This window comes from Anser anser (genome assembly GCF_964211835.1).
Source record: "Anser anser genome assembly, chromosome: 10".
NCBI lineage: Eukaryota > Metazoa > Chordata > Aves > Anseriformes > Anatidae > Anser > Anser anser.
This window is the reverse complement of record NC_139730.1, coordinates 12589161-12607176: the sequence shown is the minus strand read 5'-3', so window position 1 is coordinate 12607176 and position 18016 is coordinate 12589161. Positions and strand designations below refer to the sequence as shown.

Sequence of the window (18016 nt, the reverse complement as noted above, 5' to 3'; positions counted from 1 at the left end):
GGGGAGGAGCTGCACAGAATTATTGTACTCGAGCAGCACAGCAGGGTCCCATTCCATGAGCAGTTGAAAATAGCTTAGCAGATTTTCATCGATATGGTTTGCAATTCTGTCGCGTTAAATAGCGAGGCAGACCCATGAGAGTAACTCGTTAAAACCTCTGGCCTCCACTGGGCAAAATCAGACTCAGCAAATACGGGGAACGTGGCAGGGAGGGGGAGAATGGGCCGAGTTTCTTCCTTAGTTTGCATTACCTCATTTCAGAAGGCAGAATTATCAAGCATTTGTCTTAATGTCATCAAAGAGCTAATTAGGATCATAATGCCAGTTACAGTAATTTGCATTCTTACTGCACAAAGTGTCCCAAAACTGGAGCATCTTTTCCTTTTCGAGAAAATCCCGGCTGCACTGAAATTAATAGCAAAACCCCCTTGTTGCCACACGAGAAGAAGGTCGCTCAAGATTTTACCACAGCCTTTACATCGAACTGTTTCACTTGTGCAGCAGAATATCCTGGCAGAACAGGGACAGACAACAGAAGGAAGATGTTCTGCATTTCTGTGCAGACATTACCTTTCCCTCACTGGCTCTGGGCAGCCAGTGGCCCAACCCCTAACCTGGGCTGTGTCACCTTTCGGGAGAAAGAAACCTTAACTGAATTTTTTTGGTGGGGTTTGTCTCCGGCAGGAAGTTCTGCTGCCATAATTCAAATTAAGCTTTCCACCTGGGCAATGGGAATACACAGTTGCAAAGATGGTATCGTAAAAAATGGGTTATAATGAATTATAAGGAGCAAGGCAAATATTTGAATAGCTGTGCAGCTACAGAGGGTGCCATAAAAAGGAAAAAGCCTTCTTCTTTTTTTATAGTCACCTTCTGGCGATGCTTAATGCATCTCCTGTCAACAGCGTGGTATGATACAGGGAATAGATGGCGTGAGGGGCCGGGAGGAGGGCGCGGAGCCATTTGTCTCTAGGTCAGTGGTTCAGATGCAGCTCGTAGCGAGTGAAAGCCATTTGCCATCTCACGGCGGCTCGTCTCTGGGCTGTTCTTAGTAGCCGGGTGCCTGCGTGACACAATCACCTGTGGGGCTGGCCCTGGGAAGCCTCTGGCTCCCTTTAGTAGCATCTGGGAGGTTTAAGGCCCCCCAGACCCCTGAAGAGAAGTCCCCACTGATCGGGGCACAGGGCACATCAATAAGAGGGTCTTGCCTGTGCCCAGCCTCTTGTTCTGCGTGTCAGAGGGCTCTCAGTCTGGGCTTTCACACTGTGATAAAATTATAAAGGCTTTCAAAAGAGAGAGGCTGATCTGCTAATGATCTCTAATCACTGGGAGAGCTGGTTGCTGCTCCAGCCTCTCATTTTCCTCTTCCCTCAGACTCCTCCCAGCTTCCTCCTTACACGTCCCCTCGCTGGGCACCGTGGTAGGTTCGCTTTTCTCCCAGAGAGCTCACGTCTCCGCATTTCTCTGCCAGCACCAGCTGCCCGCAGCTCGACGCCCGTATCCTGCCAGCTGCCTGTCATTTGTCTTCAGGCCATTGTTTTTGGAGGGGGCTCTCTGGCAGCCTTTGTTACTGCTGCAGTGTCACAGTAACAGAGGGTCCTCAAAGGAGAAGTGCTGGAGCCTGGCGTGAGGAGGTTCCTGCTGCAATCCGTGCCATTTTCCAAGACTTCCTACCATGGAGGCTGCATGCTATTGATGGGGCGTTCTCCCATGTGTTTTAGCTGCATGGGAATAATGTTCTGCCAGGCTCACCCCATACTTTAAGGCCAGTGTGTCTGAGGCACATTAGCCTTGGCAAGTGGGAGCAAATTAATTGCTCCTGTCACTGAAGCTTCTTCAGGAAGGCACTATTGATTGCATTCATATCAAGTGAAAAACTTTAATGAGGTAGCTGAAGAGAACAGCATTTCCTCGCCTCACTTTTCTTATTTAGTGAGACAGGGTTGGAAAGGGCTGTGCCAGATCCATAAGCTGTGTGAATGAAGCAGGACCTTGGCCCAGATAGGGCCATGGGGGAAAAAAATAGAAGCTGGTTAGTGGGAAAGGAGGAAGAGGGGATTTGGGAGTGTAAGAAGGAACACAACAGCATTGGGGTGCTTTTTGACACGAGAAATTGAAGCTGATTGCTTCATTTCCCCACGGAGCATTTTTGTGTGCTCTGAAGCAGTCGATGGGTGAGGGCAAGTCTGATTTGTTTTGCTTGTCATCCCCCAGACCTGCTGGGCACTCAGGGGCACCTCTGCATGCCAGATAAATCCAGGGTAGTGGGGACCTACCCAGTCCATTCTGTTCCAGCAGGAGGACAGGGCCACTGGGAGAGAACAGCCAGTTATCACCACATCTCCCTGTCTGTAGACACTTGCTACACCCTGTGGTAAGTGCTGTTATGCTGTGGGGCTCGAGGCAGAGCAAGAAACCCTGATCTCCCTCCCAGACAAAGCTGGCGAGGAGAAAGTGCAGCGTTCAGATCCAAGGCTTCAGCACCAGCGCTGGATAATACCTTGAGCCAAAGAAGTCACAGGCGTTGCCATGCGAACGAGGTAGCCGAAGGCAACCTCTTGCCTTTCGAAGGTGCAGAGACAGGGGGACGGGGCGACGCTAGCCGGGTAGAAAGGGCAGGACCCATCCTGCCAGGGGGGCTGCACAAGGGCTCAGCAGGCAAAACCCGAGGTTCCAAGCAATTCTCACTTCCACTCTGGAGAAAAAAGCTGCCAGCCACAGTGCAAGACTCTGCAGCACACCATGTGTGGGGAACCGGAGCTGGAAAGCCCCAGCCCTGAGAAGACGGTTGGTTTTTATCCTCCTTACTTCTTTGCCAGAAATATGCTAATGCAATGCAAAACAGCCTAACTTTTTCCACTAGTTTGAGGTGAAAGGAGGAAAAAATCTTTCTGGGGAAGGACAAGCTTCACTCCTGAGCAAGGCACAGAGAGGTGCGAAGGTTTAATGGGCAAGAGCCTTATTGATGAAGTTATTTTCTGAGCACCGCTGTGAAAAGAGCTGTTTCGAAGACAGTTTCAGGACATGCAATTATCCGGTTTGCCAGCTTAATGCATTCAACTTAACCTCATTTTTATGAAGCAGAAATCAATGTGGTAACTTTTTCAGAGCCAAGAGATGACATTTTATTCTTGCTTCTCTCACAAGGATACATATTTTTAAGCTTCCTCTTCTACTTTAACTCCTCCCTCTCCCCATTTTGATTAAGCAGGAATACCCCAAGGGCTAAAGGAAAGGATGAGGCAATTTCCACATTCCCAGAGTCATTTTAGAGTGGAAAATGTTTATGCAATCTCTTTGCAAAATTCTCCGTATTGCCTTCTTGGAAAAGGACTTGGAACTGCATCTCTGACTTCAGGACAAGAACCCTTTTGTTCCTTTCATTCCAGCACCACGTCACCAGGAAAGAATTGTAATGTGTTGTTAACGATGCTGACCTTCACCCTGGGTTTTCATTCCAAGGAATGAGTGTCCCCCGGTTGCTGCCTTTCCAGCCTCTGTCACCTTCCCTGCTCCTGCATGGTCAGGGATAAGTTGGTCATTATTCCTCCCTTGTTTCGTCCCTTCCTAAGCAAGAAGCCCTGCAGAACAGCAGCTGCTGGAGCTGTGAGCTGGATAATGTCTCTGGAGAAGTTCTTCAACAAGAGTGTGCCATAAAATTGGAGAGAGTAGAGGTAATTGCCCCGCTTCTGATAAATATGCCTCCTCTCAAGTACTCCTACCACAGTCCTTCCTGAAGTGGGTTGCTCCACGCATGTGGTGTTTTAGTCTAGAGACACATGAAAAATCCTTTGTATGATCGATAAAGGAACCAAAAATAAAACTTCACAAAAAAATCTTCAGAATTTTACAACAAATGTCATCCAAGAAAGCAACAGTGCTTTAGTTCCCTTCAATCAGTGTCCCTCGACTGGCTTTTTTATCACAGAAGTTGATGAGCGTTTCATTGGGACCCTGCTGTTCCAAGGTTTTTGTGGCAGTTTGATGGCACAAGTGTCCCGAAGCACATAGCAGCCCAAGCCCCCAGGGCTCCTGGAGCAGGTGGCAGCACGAGAAACAGCAGTGTCACTGCTGGAGGGACGGGTAGTGGCAGCCGGCCACGGGTGCCGTGCAGCTCTGAGCTGGGTCAGCAGCGCAGGAGCCTGGATGATGTAGCGCTCTCCGTCCTCACCTCAGCGGTTCTCTACATAATCAGGTTGGTCTAGGGCCAAATGCAGGGGTATATGCATGCATGTCCAGAGGGAAAGGGGAACGGAGGCTGTGGAGCTGGGCTTTTTAATCTCAAGGGAAAAATATTTTTCCTGGCACTGTGAAATGGCAGTGGTGGCCCTGTCTACCTTGGCAGAGCCACGTGGCAGGCAGTCCGCAGCTGAACTGGTGATTGTATCTTTGTCATTGCTCATCCAGTATTTATGAGCGAGAAGCCAGAAATCGGGGAAGGCCTGATCATGGGAAACATTTGGCCTTTCATGACAGCAGCAAAAAGAATGTGAGAGATGTGACTGGAAAACAGAAATACCCAAATTCTTCTCCTAGCCTCCTTCTGGGCTTAGGATAAGCCATGTGCCCATCATCCCTCAGTGTTCCTTTCTGTGAAGTGAAGGTAATGATGTAGTCACCTCATTGACAATCTTAAACAGCAGCATGTCCTTCAAGCTTCTGCAGTGCCATCAGGCCTGAGATCTGCTCTGACACAGGCCCTGAGCGATCCTGCTGAGATGTGACCTAAGCATGGACTTCTCTGCTACGTGCCCTCTGGCGGGTCCTGCCCCTGGGTTGCTGGGACACTGTTTCTACTCTTTTCCAGAAGCAGAGCCCTAACCCAACGTTGGACAGAGATGTCTCTGTTGTAGTGTGTGGCTTTTCACTGTACTGTGACGTGTCTCATGTCGTCTCTCACCTGTTGACTTAGTGAAGGTAGATGAACATGGAAGAGGATGGCATCGTGGTTACTCTGGATCTTTGCCTCGTAAGGGGCAGGAGAGAAGGAGAAGCTTGGTGAATGTTTCCCAAGTTTGGATCCCACCATGATCCAAAGGAAGGACGGATGGTCTTTGCAGTGAGCAAGTGGACTTGGAGCAGAAGGAGATGAGCCTGAGGGGAAATCTTGAGTTAAGGGCCAGCCCTGACGGTGGCCGGGGGACCAACTAGAAAAGAAGTGGCTTGGGAAGAGCTGGGCTCTGCAGCACGCTGCCTGGTACCGAGGCGGTGCACAGAGCCCTGGGAGCCTGCCCTCGTCCGGCGTTGGGTTAGGTCTGGCCCTGCTCCTGGGTGGTGGAGCCTGCGGAGGGTGAACTTCGAGAGAACCTCGCTCTGCACTGACACTGACAGGCAACCAAACAGGCAGCAGCAGCGATTCCTTGTAAACACTGGGAAGAAACTGCGAGGATAATAATGTCTCTTGAAGCAGCTGACAGGCCTGCTCTTCCTCAACTCCCTGGAGGGGGTGGAGAACAGTTAAGACGCAGCAGCTGTGTTTGTTGTTTTTTTTTTTTTTTCATTTATATTTTTTTCACCCAGCAAACTGCCGGGTGTTAATTCCTCTTGATTTGCTGTGTCTCAGTGTAGCCCAGTTTGGAGAGGCTGTCCCTCGAATAGGGCTGATTAGACTCCTCTCCAGTATGCACCACCCAAACATCCCTAATTCCACTTTATCCCACCAGTGACTGGCTTTTCTGACACTACAAAGAATTAGGCTGGGATTGTGTAGTTAATTATATAAATTGAGTGCAGCCAAAGTCCAGAGGCTCTGTCAGGGCCCAGCAGTGATCACCAATGAGAGGTTCTAGTCATTGTCCTGTCACCACCACCCCAAACTAGTCCCAACTACTGGGCTCGGCTCTAACTGGTTTCTGAAGGAAAAGGAGGTGAGCCACGTCAGGGTAGTTGTGTCTCCTCTGCGAGGGTGTTAGAGCACATCATGGGGGCCAAAAAAGCTTGGGAGCAGCCCTGGCAAATGGCTGGGCTGGCAGAGCCTCGCCTGCTCTTTCACATAAGAGACCATCTAGAGAGAGCCCAGTGACTGCATGGGGACTCCCCGTGGGCTGGGACTGTTCCCCTTGGTTGGAGGGTGATATTCTGCTGGTGGTTTTATAGGAATGCATTGTAAGACACTGATGGATGCACTGGTGGACTTGGGGTATCACGTGAGCCCAGCACTTCCCCATCTCTGTGTGTATCCACGCCTTGTGCTGGAGCAGCCACGGGAGATGCAAAGTGGAGCCACAAACGAACCATGAGGAGCTTGTGCTGTGATCACCTTCCTCCCTATTTCCATATTGCTCTGCCATGCACACAGAGGACTAAAAGGGCTGTCATTTGCATACAGGTGGAGAGAAAAAACCACACGTGTGATCCAGGTTGATGGTACTTTCTCCAGCAGGCTTTCCCCTTCCCCTCAGGCTTGGTCTACGTGTGAGCCTTGCTCCTCTGCACCCCAAACATTTCCACAAAGGTCTGCTGCCTGCCAGGCTGAGCAGGCATCTTACCAGCTGGCTTGTTCAGTCGATAAATCACCTCCAGCTTGCAGGTACAGGGAAGGATGGATAAGAACTTTCCCCTTCAGCTGTCTGCCCTCTGGATCTGAAAGACACATTGCATTTTGTCTTGAGGGAGAAGCAGCCCCAGTCCAACTCTGGAATATGAAAGAAAAGCGGAGGAAGGCCGGCAGGGCAGGAGGAAGGAAGAACGAAAAGGAAATGAGAGATGAGGAAGACCTGCTGCATCATCTAATCTGCCCTGGCACAGAACTATCTGATCTTCAACGCTGTTGTGAGATAAGTTTTAAATTGCTCAAGTCACAAGGCATTGTCACTTTTTCTGGGAAGTTCATCTTGCAGCATTGCCTTGTATATTGTGAAGGATTACTTACTTTCAAACACAGGAGACTGCCTTGCTTAGCCAGGCTCTGCCTGCTGCTCCACAGAGAACGAGTTGGCTGGAGAGCAGGGAGCTGGTCTTTGCTGTTTCTAGGGGGAAGAGGTTGGTTTCTCCAGCACAGAAAGCAAAAGGAAAGCTCTCGTAGCAGTGAACACGTAGCAGTGAGCATGGCAGACTGTAGCTCCGTCTCGCCTTGCTGCCTTGCACAGCGCTTCCCATGAGTGCACGCAGGGCAGAGGCAGTGCAGCGATGCTTTAGGAGAACTTGAGGAATCCTTCCCGGAGCTCCCCTCATGACCCTTGGCAACAATGCTGCTGGAGATGAGATACAAGCACATGCTGCTGCTGCTTCTTGTACAGATTTTTGCCCCTCTCCTTGCTCTCTTCAAGGTCATTTCAGCAGCTAGCAGGGAAGGAAGAGTGCAGCCCATTTTAGGAAGATGGAAAAAAACCCTTTGGTTTCCATCCCTGCTTGCTGTGAGCGCTGGGAATGCAGGCAATGAGGTATGGAGCCAGGCTGGGACATTTCCTCTCTGGCCTTTGCCCTTTCCCTCCTCCCTTCTTCCTGAGGCAGAGCATGCTGTGAGCTCCTGTAGGAGATGCTTCCTTTAAAAGCAACTTTATCGCAAAGCACTCGCCCCTTATCTGCAGCCTTCAGACTTGGATGTGCTGCACAGAGTGCTGACTGGGGACGTGCAGCAGCTGGCAGCAGCCTTCCTTCTGCTGCTGGAGACAGAAAGCTCTCTGGACCTCCCTCCCAGCCTGTCTGCAGCAGTGCAGCCGCTACACCAGCCGTGCACGCTCCCGAGAGAGGCATGCCTCCTGCTTTTCAAGGTTCACCAGCACTGCAGAAGAGTGCCCGTGCATCTCTGCTGGCTTTGCTCAGTAGCACCATGGAGGGGGGATCTTAGAGATCAGAGCAGGGTCATGCTCTCACTGAAAACCCGGGGGCCATTGTGAGGTTTGCACAGCCCCCATGGAAGCTCATACTGCCTCATCGCCCCTGCTGCTCTTTGTGTTCGAGCACCGTGGGCTCCGAGTCTGCTGCAGCAAGCTCCTGAGGGTTAAAGTGTAGGAGTGCTCTGCCATTCCCTTGCCTGACAAATGTTGCCCCAGCCCGAGTGATTACTGGCTGCAGGATGTGCTGCTCACTTCAGCCTCGTTCCTGTTCCCTTCCTACCTTGGCAGCCTCTAGCCAGCAGCAGCAGACGGAGGGGAAGCAACCTCAGAGCCCAGCGTTTGACCCTGATCAACTAATGGAGTGAGGGAAGGGCGAAGAGCCAGTGCTGCAATCAGCCATTGGAGCGAAGCAGTGCCTGCTTTGATTAGCTACGAACCTGGGGGGCATTTGGAGGAAAAGTTGCCCGCGTACGTTCCCTCCTCCCTAGAGGAGATGTGAGCTATAGGACAGCAGCCCACAACTTGCTGCATTGTTTTGGGAGGGAGGGCAGAAACTCTTCTCTGAAGAGACCTTTCAAATGGAAGAGAACATGTTTGCATGTGACTGAAGTGGAAAGACCAGGCTAAAAGGGACAGAGGATATTTTATTCCAGGCAGGGCTGCGCACCGACACTCCACACAGTGGCTTCTTGTTCCCATTGCTTGTTTGCAGGTGGTCCAGAGCTTACCCTGCGTGACAGCCGACAACCAGCCTCTCGCCTGTGGGGCCGGCAGAACAGCACACTGTGGGCTGCTTCTGGAGCTGGAAGGTGGGGAGGTTGCACCGACAAACCGGCTTAGTTGACAGCTGGCCCAGAAAATGAGATGTGATAATGGGTGGGAAGCAGCTGCCAACTCCAGATGCCTGCCCTGGCATCGGAGAAGGGGCAGGAGAGTAGGTAGAGATCCTCTTGATTCCTGGGGCGATGGCAGCAGGAGGTCATCTGTGGTCATCAGTTTCAGCAGAGACATCCTTTCACCTCCGTACGTGCGCCTAGCTGCGTTGTGGGGCTGACAGCTCGGCAAAGCCTAGCTGGCTTGCTGCAGGGCAGTGGCACGTCCTGGCCAGACACTTGTCTCCGTGCCTGGTCCTGCCTGGCCCTGGTTGTCACTGCGGGCCCTCCCTTGCTGCCTGTTGTGTCGGTAAGGGTTTGCCAGGTCACCATGTGTGTGCTGGATCCAAAGGTATGCTGTGCTGGGGAGATCCAGGTACGATTGCACCTGCTGGCAGAAGCTCCTTTACCCTGTATCAGCTCTGATTTCTGATGCCCCAAATGATGTGGCCTCCCTACCTTTCATTCAACAAGCTAATGCTGCTACAGGAGTCTTACAGTTTGTGTTTTGCCCTGAAGTTCCTTTTGAGGCTTTCCCTTTTACCTGCATCCCAATACATTCCGGTCTGTGCTCCTCACCCCATCCTCAATGATCTCTTTCCTCGTCACCTCCCTTTTGGCATCCAGCAGATCGAAAAAGACCACATTGCCAAACGCTTCCTCATCAGTCTCATCAGAAGTGTTTACATCTCCCATGATATTTAGCCTACAGACGAGAGAGGGCTCTCTAATGAAATCCTGATGTTCAGATCATTTCTCGTCTCTGCAGTAAGGAGAGTTACAAAGCTTAGGCTCAAACAGCACTCACTTGCTAAATACGTGGACACAAATTTAATCCTTTCAGAGTTTGAGGTGCTTGGGGTTTTAGGGAGATCCTGACTAATTACTGGATACCAGACATCTGTTCTTGACTCCCTTCCATTTTCAGTCGTCCCACTGGGGGCTGTGAAATATGTGATCCCTGTGATTGTGTTGCTTACTGCTCTTCAGAGTGCCCACACCCATCTGCGTGCTTCAGAGTACGTTCTCTCGAGGAAGTCACCAGCTTGTAGGTGGTCAGAAAGAGAAACTTCACAATGATTCCCGTGTCTCACTTGCTACCCACCATGTGCACAAAATTCTGGAATACAACGGCGCTCTAAACCCGAAAGATATTCATGTAAGTTTAGTGAAAGGAGCCAAAACCTCCCGTCTCATGCGATCTCAACCATGTCAGACATGGAGCTGGGAAATAAGGTCCCATGGTTCTGAATTCATGCTGAGTCCTCATCTAATGGAGCACATGTCTGGGTTCCCCCACATTGGCTTTAAAATCTGAAGTGGCTCAAGTTTGCTTCATCCCATGCGTGGTTGTACCTTGGCTTTTTGAGGCTTCCCACTCCCCCAGGAGGGCAGCAGCCTGAGAAGGGGCCAAGACTTTGTCTGAAGCTGGATTTCCAAGTGGCATTTCTTACCCCATGGTATTCTAGCAGAACTGATTGACTACAGCTTCACTCTCTGTTCACTTTGTGGAGGAAAAGCTCCATAAACACAAAGAAAGTAAGTGGTAGAATTATTTAAAACAAAGAAGGATTTACTCCTCGTGCTAAAGCTTCCTGAGATGAGTACCTTTGACACTGTGTAGGAGGAATGTGCCTACTGCCCTGCTGCTTCTCCTTGCCCAATCCCATAAGTTACAGCTGCTCCTGGGATCTACATCCTCTGCCTGACATGCTTGTGTCCTGATTCACGTTTCTTGCTCTGCCAGAGCTTTACGGGGTCAGGGATCCAGCTTCATTTATAATCACTAGTGACACTTAATAATAATTCTGCCTTAGGTTAGAAGTGTTCATGTAAAACCACTCATTACAGTAAATGTAAAGCAGTGAAGCACTGCGCTGGTCCTGTTCCCACCCTTCTTACAGCACGGCTCCCTAGGGCACAACGCTAGTCCTGGGCTGCAGTTTTACCACTTTCTTAACATTATTTTGGGGGGCAGGAAAGGCAGCGCCCAGCCTTTCTGGGTTTGTGCTGTCACTTCAGCAGGAGTCTGTGCTATTTCTTGAGTCCCCTCTTGTATTTGCACCGCATCCCCATAATCATGCATCCAGACATGGACTGAGCCTTGGCCTTACTTCTTGTGAGGCATGGGGCCTGAGTATGTTCAGCCCTTCCACACAGCCCTCATTTGTGTGGTCTGGACAGATTGAGGGTGACTAAGGCTCAGCACCATCCAGGAGCGGACCCCTTGGGATGTTCAAGCCCTCCTAAATTCACCTCTGGTACATCGAGCCCATGCTACAGCCACTGCGGTGGTGGAGAGGTGCGTGCCACAAGGCTGGCCCACATACCTAGCACTGCTTGGAGACCATTCTCACTTCCCAGTGTCGATAGAGCCCCAGTGTACATAGTCTGTAGCCTTTGTAGACATAGCCAGTGTAGACACAGCTCCTGCAAAGCCCAGACAGCCACAGAGGTAAAGCAGCTTCTACCCCGCACTTAATTTCTCTGAATAAATATTCAGAGGTATTGACAAGGGAGGCTCTGCCACAGCAGCATGCAGCGAGCTGCTAGGGGATTGTAAAGAATGATCAATGCTGTCATTTTTATGTACTTCATTTCCCCTGGTGATTTTTCAGTGCTGCCACCATCATTTCTTCTGCCCATTTCTTCTTACACTGATGGGGCCGAATGTTCCTGCTGCTTCACTGGGGGCTTTCACAGCAATGAGGTGTCATTAAATCAGACAAGGCAGCAGAAGTTGAAGAATGATCCAGAATATAGAGGGTAAGGCAGGAGAGGTCGCATGAGCAGGTTATGAAGTGAATTCCCAAAGGACTCAGTTTCTTTTCAAACTAAACAAGAAACCAAGCAGAGCAGGGAGGAGAGTATGAATGCTAAGGCAGCTCCGGTTCTGTTTCGTAGTGTAGCTTCTTTGTGAAAGCTACTTCTGTGTAGTTTCTTCCTGCCCGTTTCTTTGCTGGAAGTGATAAAAAAGCAGAGCAGGTGTTGGAGGAGCACAGGGTGGAGACAAGCATTAAAAATGTTATAAATCTCCGTTGTAGGACAACTGGGGTTGAAAATATCCCAACTTTAGTCACCGGGACTACCTCTGCACTGTGGGAGTAAAGGGAATTCAGAGAAGACTGATGAGAATGCTTGAGAGCAACTTGGAATAAATCAGAAGTTTGAAATCCTTTCCTTTAAGGGAAAGTGGAGAAAAGAAAAAGCCTATAAAGTAGTAACTGAGCCAGAAAAAGACGAGGGCCATATATATTTTGCCTGCTGCATACATGAAGGATATGGAGCAGTCAATGAAATTGAAAAGGCAGCAAATTCCAAATGAATTCAAGGAAATACTCTTTCAGACAGCGTGCATTCAGACATCGGAGCTTCTTCCACAGACAGCGAAATTCAAGGGCAGTTTGGATGTTTATGTGAGCTATAAGAACATCCAGAGTCAAAAGGTAGGCAAGAGCTTCAGAGGGTTAAAAAACACTCCTGCTTCCAAGTTTAAATCAATCTCTCACTATTACACATTCAGGTGATGTCTTCCAAGGAGGTGGGTTGTCTTCCCTCTGCCTGATGGGAGATTTCTTATGCCTCCTTCTGGATTTCCTGATTTTGGTTGCTGCCTAAGAGCTTGCTGGAGCGATTGGAATGGACACTAGATGTAGTTTGTCCCTTCTTCTCATGCGGTTAGTGGAATTATTCTGCATGTTTACCAGTGGGAAGGGAGCCGGGCTCACGGGGCAGGAGAGGAGTACATCGGGAGAGGGTGGTGGGTCACGTGCCCATCAGGACTAAAAGGAAAATTTGAACAGAGACAGCAGCAAAGCTATTTCTGAAGGAAAATGGCAGCACTTGGGCCAAAGCAATTCACTTTCTTTCAGTAATTCTAGGAGGGAGTGTGCCTTTTGGAGAAAAATACCAATAAAATACTTGCTGATCATATGATGCAGCAAGAACAAAAGGGTTCGTTAGGACTTTGTTAACATTTGTGTGAGCATCTTGCGGTGCCATGGTGGTACCTGGCTCCATTCCAGCAGTGACAGCAGAGACCTAGTACCTAATGCCTCATCCTTTCAGGAAAAAGGGATAAAGACAAGCCTGTGGAAGGGTACGGCCCTTAAAAGCAATTGCTAGCACCCTTTACCTTTGGGACCGTTGGTTGGTATGGGTTTGCTGCAAAGAAAGGGTGTCAAAGATCTGTTTCTAGGATAGAAGCGCCCTGTGCTGGGACAGTGCAGAGGGACTCGTGCCACGCTTCCACTGGGTGACGTGCCTCCAGAGGTCAGCCTCTGAGGCACAGCTGCAGACCTGGCATTTCGCTTGGATGTACAGCATCCTTGTCAAACTCTCATTACTACTATTAGTGCTATTAGTGTGGTGTTATTATGTTATACACCTAAAAGAGCTGTGCAAATTTCCTCATTTTTTCTGGCTGCAACTCTGGGTATTTTTGCCTTGATACCTGTCAACAGGCACCATTTCCTAATGCATTTATAATTAAAATGGCAGCCTTTAGGGACTATGTTCCTGCCCAGCATGTATTAAGGGAGGTTTAGGAATATTTTAGATGGTGTTTAAATAATGCTTTTAACCATCTTTGTTCTGACTTAAAGAACTTTGTTCTATAATCACCCAAAGTATCTATATGCAACTGTAGCAGGATGCTGTCATATTTTCATAAATATAATCTAGTGCTTGTCAGTTAAAGAAAAAAGTATCACTTTTCTGTGCCCCAAATCCCTAAAGCAAATTAAAAAAATGTCACTTCCTCCCTCTTCCATAGTCCAGTGCAGCCTGCGTGATGTGAGGGTGGCGGTTGCACTTCCTCCAGCAGCTCCTCTTCCTCTCATTTCGGACTCCTCAGCCTCTGCCCTGGGAAGCTTATGGGAGAGTACAGGTTTTCTTAGGTATGTTACCCAAGGAGTTCTTCTCTCTGCACTGTTCTTTTAAGAGATGTCTTCTCTAAGGTGCACGTTGCAATACTGAAAAGGTTATATTGCTATTATTACTCTGAAAGAGTGGGAGGGCGTTTGTCTCTCCTGTTACTTGTCTTGGGCAGGATGCGACGTGTGACACTGTATGCAAATAAATCTCCATCAGTCTGTGCAATGAAATCTCTTGGCACGCTGCTGGCAAACTGGTTGAGGTCCCCCAACAGATGATTCAGATCCTCGTTGGACTTATTCAGACCAGCCTTCATCAAAGTAATTTAGAAATAAAAGCAATGCTAACAATGCAATTCAAATCTGTGCTACCGAGGACCAAGCTCCAGCCTCCCCAGTGACCTGGCACACCTCTGTTCTGAATTTGTGCACTGCTGCAGTCCAGCGTTTCTTTCACTGCGGTGTCAAGTACACCTTCCTTTTCATCTGCTGCCTGTGAGATGTTACTCACAAGAAAAAAGAAAGTGCCCAAAGTGGATCGATGGAGACTCTGCAGGCAAATGCTCAGCCCATCAGAAAATCAGGCCATTGTGCTGAGCATCCTCAATCCGTGAACTCTGCTCTCCGTACACATCCAGTGTCACCGAGTTTGCAGCCAGAGGAGCTTGTCATTATCTTGCTCACACTCTCTGCCTCGTGGCACAGGAAACTATTTAAGGCTCCAGGCCTGCCAGCCTGCTTCCTTTCACGGGTGTTGCAGTCACTAACAGCTTAAAAAAAGTCAGGGGTGGAAGTTGGGCTGGGTTGCCGAGGCTGTAATCGAGTGACGCTGGAGGACTGGTGGAACTACGTTCAGTCAGTGAGCTGGCCTGACGGGCTGAGCCGGGCTGTGAGCAGGCACGGACTGTGCTTGTGTACAGAAACACGACCAAACGTCCCGCAGCTGCAGCCTCGGCAGGCAGATGCACCGCTTTGAAAGTGACATTACCTGCTGCTTAAAAATGGGTGGAGGAAAACTTGCCATCATTTCAGTCTCCCAAAAGGCCGATCCTTTAAACAAACACTGACTACAGAGCTGGGGTGCTGGTGCAGAGAAGTGCTTTGGAGACAACAAGCTCATTTCATTTTGGGGTGCACGCCTTCTGGCTCACCCTCTTGCTGTACTGTCGTGTTTGAGTGGGGCTTGATAGAAAGTTAATAGAGGGTGCCTCTCGACTGAAGAGCAAGAAGCACTAAAGACATAGTAACTGATCAAGAGTAAACTGCCAAGTTCTGTAATTGTTCAGCGAGTTTGCACTTACTGGGCAGGTCCTGATGAGTTTCTGTTACAGCCTGGGTGCCAGTCACAGGAGTCTGTAAGTGTGTTAAGACAGCCTTGGATTTTTTAAATCTGTTACGAATCTTAGACTAAAAAACTTCAAGAGTGACTGAAGGAACTCTGAAAACAAAGGTTTTGAAAACAAAGTTCATGTTTTGTGGCAGCTTTCTCTAGAACATGAGCTGTGGTTGTTTCGCAGGCAATCTGAATGTTAAGGTGATTTTCATTGTCATTTGAAGGGCCTCTTCTCTGGATCTCATTTTCTTTCTCCCATGTTCTTCTGTGTGTTTGTGGCTAAAAATCCTGCTGACAGTCCTTGGTTCTCTGGGTTAGACTCTTTCATGTATGTAAATGGAGAAGGAGAAGCAGTGTGGCAGACCAGAGGTTCCTTCATTCTGCTCTCCCATACTTAATGGTGATGAAATGCTTCAGAGGGAGCATGTGATGAATTCCAAAACAACAGCTCTGTAATAATCTGCTCGCAGGTAGATTTATTCTTTGGTCATTTTATTATTATTTTTTAAGCTCTGAAAAGGAAGAATATATACCGTTTTTTAAAGTTACTGTTATTCAGCCAGGTGTGTGTTCAATACCTGCCAAGATCCTGGTCTCAAGCATTCCTGCGTCGATGTATTCCTCAGGCCGAGCAGCACGTTGCTTGGAAAGCAGCATTTCCTCTTGCCAGCTGATACTTCAGTTTCAAGCAATTTCTCAGCTTCCTGCCTGAAAATAGAGCCGTGCTCTGAGGGGAGGGCTGTGCCTGACCTAGGTGACAGCACAGCATGGTCAATATTTCCGTTATTATTTTGCCTCATTACTTGCCCATGCTAACTGTTTTAATTGGCCTTGTGCCTGGTAGCTCAATGGACTCAGGGGGTGTCTTCCCACTTAGCTTGATGAATTTTTGATCAGGCCACAGCTGAGGTTCCTGTGACAGAGTCTGCAGCCTGGGCTCACCTCCGTCATCCAAGTCGTCCATTGATGACCTCAGCTCGCCGACCGGCTGCCTTCTCCCGCGCTGGCCACCTCCACCGCCCTGGTTTCAAACCACTTGTGTATCTTGTCTCTCTCTCAGGTATTTATGCCTCCTTTCCCCTCTGCCTTCCCAGATATTTCTTTGCCTAGGCGTACCTAAGTATAGCCACCGAGCCGGATGGGCCTTTTGCCTGAAGACTGTGGTCATTCTTAAACTTCCAAAAAAGCCTGTGACCTATTTCCAGGAGTGATTCATTGCTGGCCTCTCAGAAGAATTACAGCCCCCAAAGATGCAGATAAGAGCCATGAGAGATTTAAAAAAATGCCTAGGCAGGTAAGATATCTCATTCCCACAGAGAGCTAGACACCTAACCTACTTACAGCTCCAGGGCTTGATTTTTTTTTTTCTTTTTCTAAAGGCGTTTAACTATATCAAGAGATATATGAATACTGTTGAAAACCTGAGCTGTAGGCGTATGAGAACACAAGCCCTGTTGAAAAGCAAAGGGGCACATGCTCCAAAGCCATGGAGTTCCTGGCCCCAGTCTGTGCACGGACCCTGCAGCTCTGCGACACGTTCTCTGGGATCAGGAACTGCCATCGTCCCCCCAGGCTGGGGGCAGGGGCCAACTCCTGTCCCTGCTCAATAGCACCCGAGGTGCTTACAGCTCAGTTCTGGGGAGGCAGAATGGAACCCTGAATGTTTTCATCCAAGAGGTTTAAAGAAAACCGTGCAGGGAAGGCAGTCATCTTGAGTTGTGCTAGAAAATATTTTTAAAAGTCTGTGTCATGTTGCCGTGGTGACAAAAGTTCTTAAAAGGATGAAGATTAAAGTCTAGGCTGGGGGGTGGCATGGGGAGGGGAAGGGGGGCTGTTGTCAAGACAACGCGAACTCTGAGAGTGCAAGAGGCAAAACACATGGTGGTGGCAGGATCTTTGGGGTTTATATATATCCATAAACATCTGCCGTCTATGCCAGCTTTCTCAGTGCTAATTAGTCCTGCTATTTCACCTTTCTCTGCTGTAAATATTTTCCAGTAGACACAAGTCTCTGAGGGAGAAGGCAAGAAAAGGCTTTTTTTTTTTTTAATTTTGGCTTGGGCTTTCTGCTGCTCCCTGTCTACAGCCCTATATCTCATAGCTGGAGAAGAACTTCCCTTAGCCAGACGGCAGCTGCCTGGAAAGAGTTAGAAGACCTCAGAAGGAGGTAGGGGCCTGCAGACCTGCATGGTGTTCTTGTAGGGCTTCAACAGCAACAGGCTGTTCAGAGATCTCTTCCCCCTGCCCTGCTTCTGGGCTGCAGTGGCTCTTTCTAAGGGCAGCTCCTTGGTTCTGTATGGGAGCCACGCCACATGTGCAGTGGGTAGAGCAGGATTCCAAAGCTGGTGTCCCCAGATTTGATCCAAAACTTTGCTTAAAGCTTCCTGCGCCCCTGGCTTTTCACTTTTATGTTCCTCTTTTTGCCCATCTAGGATAATGGAAATAACACATTCACTGGAGATATTGAAGCACACCAGATTAATGTCAGCCGAGCCCTTTGAGACCTTCATATGAAAACTGCCACAGCAGCACAAAGGATTATTATTTAAAGTGTAAAATCTACTCGGATCTCTCTCCTAACACCTGGCACTCGATGCACTTCCCTCCAACTCACTGTTCAGGCAGCCTTGCGACAGGCACGCTCCCCAACATCTCCTCCTGTGAGTGTTACACCGAGTGAATCACGGACCCGCTTCTCCTCTCACCCTGACTCAAGGCAGCATCAGCAACTCTGCTGACATTGATTATGTCGTTTGGTGCAAAGCAAGCATAAAAAGAGAATCAACCCCAAACTCTTGCCTTCATCTAAAACTTGATCTTCTGGCTATAGTTTTCCTTGCTGGCACAGCAAAAAAGCGGGCAGAACCAAATCCCACACCATCTCAAACTGTCAGCCCCAAATCTGCACACTGCTTGCAGATGTAGCTGTGCACCACAGATGATTTCCCATCTCCAGTCCATCTGCTCTGTGCTGGCTGGTGCTTTCAGCGTTGTCCCAATACAATCTGGATCCCAGAGCTCCCTCCCTCCCTCACCGTTCTGCCAAACACAATGTGATTAGCAGAGCCCAAAGCTGTCTGACCCGAAGCTGAGCCTTCATATGGGCCTTCTGCTTCCCAGTATGCTGTGAGGTTGTAAATAAGCCCAATTGTGATCCTT

At 49.1% G+C, this 18016-nt stretch overlaps 1 protein-coding gene across 1 annotated transcript in view; it reads left to right on the top strand.

Annotated features, from left to right (window-relative positions):
- The window catches only part of HCN4 (hyperpolarization activated cyclic nucleotide gated potassium channel 4), a 159896-nt gene that overhangs the window by 80962 nt on the left and 60918 nt on the right, over positions 1 to 18016 (top strand). The window lies entirely within an intron of this gene.